At 50.3% G+C, this 6,000-nt stretch overlaps 1 protein-coding gene across 7 annotated transcripts in view; it reads left to right on the forward strand.

Annotated features, from left to right (window-relative positions):
• LOC122554971 (protein Shroom2-like) overlaps positions 1-6,000 on the forward strand; it is a 222,583-nt gene that overhangs the window by 197,713 nt on the left and 18,870 nt on the right. The gene's annotated exons all lie outside the window — the stretch shown is intronic.

Raw genomic sequence — 6,000 nt, forward strand, 5'->3', positions numbered from 1 at the left:
ACTTCTTCACGGTCCACAGGAAAGGTGCATGGGGGGGGATGTTTGGAGTTCAACTCGAGAGGGAGACGTCCTTTTTGAGTTCCAGTTAAATCTAAAACATGCGAGAGAGAAAAAAACTTCGCTGTGAAGCCTTTGAAATGCAAATTGCAGGGGAGTGAGCGGTAATGACATGCCAGATAGATTTGAATTTGCTGTAATGATGCCAGCGTTGTGGTTGATCATGGGATGTGAATCCTCGAGTCAGCTAATGAGAGGTAACCTGTGGATTTGCTAACTTCTGAGGGAATTTCTTCTTTGTGCGTCTGCCCCTGTATCCCCGTAATATCCAGAGCTACAAATCCTCTTTAAACCAGTACTGTAAGATATCCAACTGTTAAGTGGGTGTGAGGCAGGTTGCTGTGCTAACTAGGAGGAGAAAGTGCAGATGCTGGAGATCAGAGCTGGAAATGTGTTGCTGGAAAAGCGCAGCAGGTCAGGCAGCATCCAGGGAACAGGAGAATCGACGTTTCGGGCATAAGCCCTTCTTCAGGAATCACCTCCAAATCATGACACCCTTTCAAGGCTCACTTCCCAGCTGCTTGTTTCCTGAAGAAGGGCTTATGCCCGAAACGTCGATTCTCCTGTTCCCTGGATGCTGCCTGACCTGCTGCGCTTTTCCAGCAACACATTTCCAGCACCTGCTGTGCTAACTAGGCTTTTTTATCATTTGTGCCTCATATGATTCTTTTAGGGGGGCACCCGTCTCTCTCCTGGAGTAACAGTATTTTGTCTGGAATGTAAATCTCCTCGCTTCAGACCAGCTTGGCTGCACCTTTAGCTCCAGCTGAGTCGCAATCTCTAGAATTCCTTCACCCCCCCCAATACCCTTCAACCTGTCCACCAGGGGTTCCTGTGTCAGCATAGCGTGGTCAACCCTTTTAAGGTACCACGTGGTGTTAGCCGTGCGATAAATTTGTCAAGGGCCCACGTGATTGACCACGCTGCCCACGTTCTCCCAGCGAAGGTACACTGCTTTATCTCTGCCTTTACCCCCAACTCAAAATGCTCATTGAAACTGACCCCCTTGAGCCACCCGACCTGGTCTCGTTGTCGGTGCAATGTTAGTTTTAGTCAGATTACGCTCCTCCAAAGAGATTTGAGGCATTTTCCTCCTCTAACGGTGCTACATAAATGCAGTTCTTGTATGTGCATTGATGGAAATCTCCTGTTGTTTTTTTTTTGCCAAGAGCTCTTTAAATAAAGGAATCGGGAGGGACAGTCCCTTTTAAGTTGGTGCATACAATACAGTTCCAGTAAAAGTCTGCTGTCTGCATTGAGAGAAAAAAAATCCTGAGGGTGGTCTGACTTCTGGTGAAGGGGAGAGGTAGGGAAAGTGGCTACTTCATGGTCACCTCAGCCAGGGTGGGAGCTGAATCCCTCCACATTGCAAACCAGCCATCCACTGAGCCAACCGACCCCCTGGCATTCCATCATATGGGACCAGATGCTGTTGGGAGTGAGGAACATCACCACAGAATCTGTCCATCTGCGTGATGTTAGTGCTTTGAAACGCTGGCCTGTCCTGTGTGGTTTTTAAAGCAGAGAAGAGTCAGCTCTGGTGGTAACTGGACAGTGAGTGTAGCCTTTGCTCTGGTGCCATGCTCTGTTAAGCTTGCTGCGCTGCGACCTCAGCTCATTAATCCCACCCCAACCCCAGCCCACACCCAATGACCAGGGGAGGCCCAGTCAGAGAGATGTACAGCACAGAAACAGACCCTTCAGTCCAATCCCATCATGCCGATCAGATACCCAGAACTAATCTGGTCCCATTTGCCGGTATTGGGCCCACATCCCTGTATGGTCCCATTTGCCGGTATTGGGCCCACATCCCTGTAAACCCTTCCTACTCTGGATGTAGGTTTGCTCGCTGAGCTGGAAGGTACGTTTTCAGACGTTTCGTCACCATATGAGGTAACATCTTCAGTGAGCCTCTGAATGAAGCACTGGTGGTGTAGCCCACTTTCTATTTATATGTTTGCGCTTTCTTCCAATTCAGCGAACAAACCTACATCCAGAACCTCACCCTGAGCTACCAAATCTTCTCAAAACTCACCCTTCCTATTCATGTACCCATCCAGATGCCTTTACAACCCAGAACCCTTATGAAGAAGGGTCACTGTGCTCGAAATGTTAACTCTGCTTTCTGTCCACGGATGCTGCCAGACCTGTGGAGTTGCTCCAGCAGTTTGTTTCTTTTGTTGTTGTTTCCAACTGGAAAAGTCCCCTTTCAGGGATGGAAAGCGGCCATTTTCTTCACAGTGACTCCCCCTTTCCAACATTAAAGCCCACCAGGACTGAGCACTCCCCAAATCATGCTCTCGTTCCTCACCATCTCCCTCCTGGGGCTGGGCAGCGGCACCGCCACCCCAGGGGAGTGAGTGTGTTCCCTCAAGCTCAGAACTTGCTGCAGGAGCAGTGTGTTCTGACACGGGGAGGCCTGCGTGCACAGAGCTGGCTGGGGGGGGTTTTGCTGGGAGTGCATGGGACAGATGTGGGAGATGGACAAGGGCCAGGGACCCGGGCTTGCAGCTGGTGATTAGAGCCCGGAGAACTGCAAAGGGAAGCATTCAGAGGGAGAGCAAGAAAAATATTGCAGAGGGTCGGAAGGACCTTTCTCGAGGGGAAGCTGGAATCATTCAAACAGATTGGGGAGCAGATTCCCACATGGTAAATAGTAAAAGCTTCAGTAACCTGGGCTCGTAAAGCTGTACCGCCCTTTCTAGGTTAAAAATCACACAACGCCAGGTTATAGTCCAACAGGTGTATTTGGAAGCACTAGCTTTCGGAGCACTGCTCCTTCATCAGGTGGTTGTGGAGCAGTGCTCCGAAAGCTAGTGCTTCCAAATAAACCTGTTGGACCATAACTTGGTGGTGTGTGTTGATTTTTAACTTCGTACACCACAGTCCAACACCAGCACCTCCAAATCATGACACCCTTTCAAGGCTCACTTCCCAGCTGCTTGTTTGAAGATTGGGGGAGGGGTAACATTAGGAGAAAGTGAGGACTGCAGATGCTGGAGATCAGAGTCGGGAGAGTGGTGCTGAGAAAGCACAGCCGGTCAGGCAGCATCCGAGGAGCAGGAGAGTCGACGTTTCAAACAAAAGCCCTTCTTCGTCAGGAATCAGGAGGGGTAACATTGTCCATTGTTACCTTACATTCTCAGTCTGTACCGTGGTAAATGGAAAAAAAAATGGTTAGCGCATCTCAAAAATGGGGTGGGGGGGGTCACCATTCACCTGGTAAAATGACGCAACAGCAACATCAACAACCTGCGTTTGTGCAGCGCCGTCAGAAAATAACACCAAGGCGCTTCACAACTCGGAACAAAAGCTCTGGCAGCAAGCTGCATGAAGGCAGGCAACAAAAAAGTTGAGTTAAAGGCACCTTTGAGAAGGGGGAACAGTTTAGGGAGCATGTTCCCAGATTTTGGGGTGTCCGCACAGTGGTACAGCAAAGAGAAGAGACCAGAGGTGGAAAAGTGTAGTGACCTTTGGAGGCTTTTGTTGCACTGGGCAAAGTCATGGAGGTTGAGGGAGATTGGGAGTTGGCAAGGTCAATGAAGGCTTTTAATGATTGTCTGCATTATTGCAGGAGAATCCTGACTTGGTCGCTGTGGGCTCTGTCTCGGTCTTGCCTCATATTGAGGGATGACTCAGACTGTGGGGAGTTGAGCGGCCTACTCTCTGGGCTGTCATCCCAGTGCAGTACTGAGGGATCACCGACTGTGCTGCAGGGGGTGCTCTATTTTTCAGATGAGCCGTCAAATGAGGCCTGGTCTTTCCTCCTCTTGATGAAGATACTGATGTGCCGAGGGATTACCCTTGGCCTCCTGATCAGTGTTCATACCTGGAACATTGTACACTCCCCAGAATTACTATAGAAATGCAGAGCTGACTGAAGTGAGGAATTGAGGGGGAAAGGGTCTCTCTCTCTCTCTCCTACACCTATGAACCAATAGTTTATGGAGTGTTGGCAATGGGAAATGGACCTATCTTGTTTCGAGGTGGTCACACACACAGGAGTTACAGAGAAAGGACGAGAGAAGCGAAGGCTGCCGGAGGATTGGGGATAGCCCCTTGACCCTGCTGCCTTAGGCAATATGGTGACCTGAGAGCAGTATTGGGCACTCCTCACCTCGCAGTCAGGGACATCCAGCACACAAGTGGCTGAGGAAATTCTGCTGACCATCTGGGGACAAAGCTGTCTGGTCCAGCAGGCATGGATCTGCTCTGGGGGTGGGGAATGCGAAGCCTTTTGTGACCGAATAGCTGAAATCTGTCCCTTTTGAATCAGAATGAGAGAGCTGTCTGTGAAAGCAGTCACGCCCCCCCCAACACACACACCTCACTCACTCTCTCTCTCTCTCTCTCTCTCTCTCACTCACTCACTCACTCACTCACTCACTCACTCACTCAGCAAGCCAGGGATCTCAAGCAGGGAGTGGTCAGTGTGTGGGAAAGGGGTTGGGAGCGTTCACTAGACCCAGTGTGTGTTTTACAGGGACACAGTGAACCGGATCCCTGGCCTCCCCTTTTCTAGTGGCTCCAGTCTCTCGGGTCGTGCCTGCCCACCTGCTGTAAAACATCTACAGTAAACACCATCCGAGCCAGTCCCTGCATGGAAGTGAATGTTGACTTTGGTTGGGTCAGAGCTGCTGGTGGGCGAATTGGCACAGCACTCGTGATTCATTGTTCCTCCAGTGGATTATTTTCTCTGGCCTGTCCTCCCCAGGGTGTTAGGAGACGTTGGGATATCACTAGAGGTTGTGAAAGCCGCGGTGTGTGCTGTACACACACATTCTTTCTTTCCCCCAGTCCTGGGAGGCTGGCTTTGATGTTGCAATTTCTGTGACTGGATACCGAGTCGGTACAAGGTTTTGAAGATCGCAGTAAATGGAGCTGATTGTTTGACACCTTTTAAGTTCAGAGGGACACGGTGACACAGGGATTTTAATTCCCTCTGAAGTGGGATCAACGCTCCCTCTTTCCTTACACCCCTCCGCTGCTGTCTGCCCCACAGCTGGGAAGCTGAAACCGGAGCACCGACTGGTTTGAATTGTTGCCACCAAGTCTGGCCCCTCGAATCCGTGACAGAGTGTCCTTTGCAGCACCTCCCACAGAGAGACTGCCAGCATACGGTGGTCCGTCTGAGTTGCCCATGTTACAGACTGTTCAGAATTGGCGCCCTGGGCACAGTCTGTACTTGCCAAGTGTTTGCGTGGTCAGTAGTACGCCCACCTCTGAGTCAGAGATTGTGGAATCTGGATCCACACCAGAGGGAGGCAGGCTGGTGATCTGTGCTGGTGTCCCAATGCAGTACTGGGGTGGTGGTGCTGCACCGTCAGAGGTGCCATCTCTCGGATTACACTTTCAGAACATCTTGGAAGGCTGCGAACCATCCCAAAAGGCTGCTTGAAGATGAGCAGTGAGCTCTCTTGGTTTCCTGAACAATATTGATCTCTTAACCAACATGGACCTCATTCAGGCAGTTGACAAGGTCCTCCTTGGGAGACTGGTGAGCAATGTCAGATCTCATGGAATACAGGGAGATCTAGCCATTTGGATACAGAACTGGCTCAAAGGTAGAAGACAGAGGGTGGTGGTGGAGGGTTGTTTTTCAGACTGGAGGCCTGTGACCAGTGGAGTGCCACAAGGATCGGTGCTGGGTCCAATACTTTTCGTCATTTATATAAATGATTTGGATGCGAGCATAAGCGGTATAGTTAGTAATTTTGCAGATGACACCAAAATTGGAGGTGTAGTGGACAGCGAAGAAGGTTATCTCAGGAGCTTGACCAGATGGGCCAATGGGCTGAGGAGTGGCAGCTGGAGCTTAATTTTGATAAATGTGAGGTGCTGCATTTTGGGAAAGCAAATCTTAGCAGGACTTATACACTTAATGGTAAGGTCCTAGGGAGTGTTGCTGAACAAAGAGACCTTGGAGTGCAGGTTCATAGCTCC

This window comes from Chiloscyllium plagiosum, chromosome 12, assembly GCF_004010195.1.
Source record: "Chiloscyllium plagiosum isolate BGI_BamShark_2017 chromosome 12, ASM401019v2, whole genome shotgun sequence".
Taxonomy (NCBI): Eukaryota; Metazoa; Chordata; class Chondrichthyes; order Orectolobiformes; family Hemiscylliidae; genus Chiloscyllium; species Chiloscyllium plagiosum.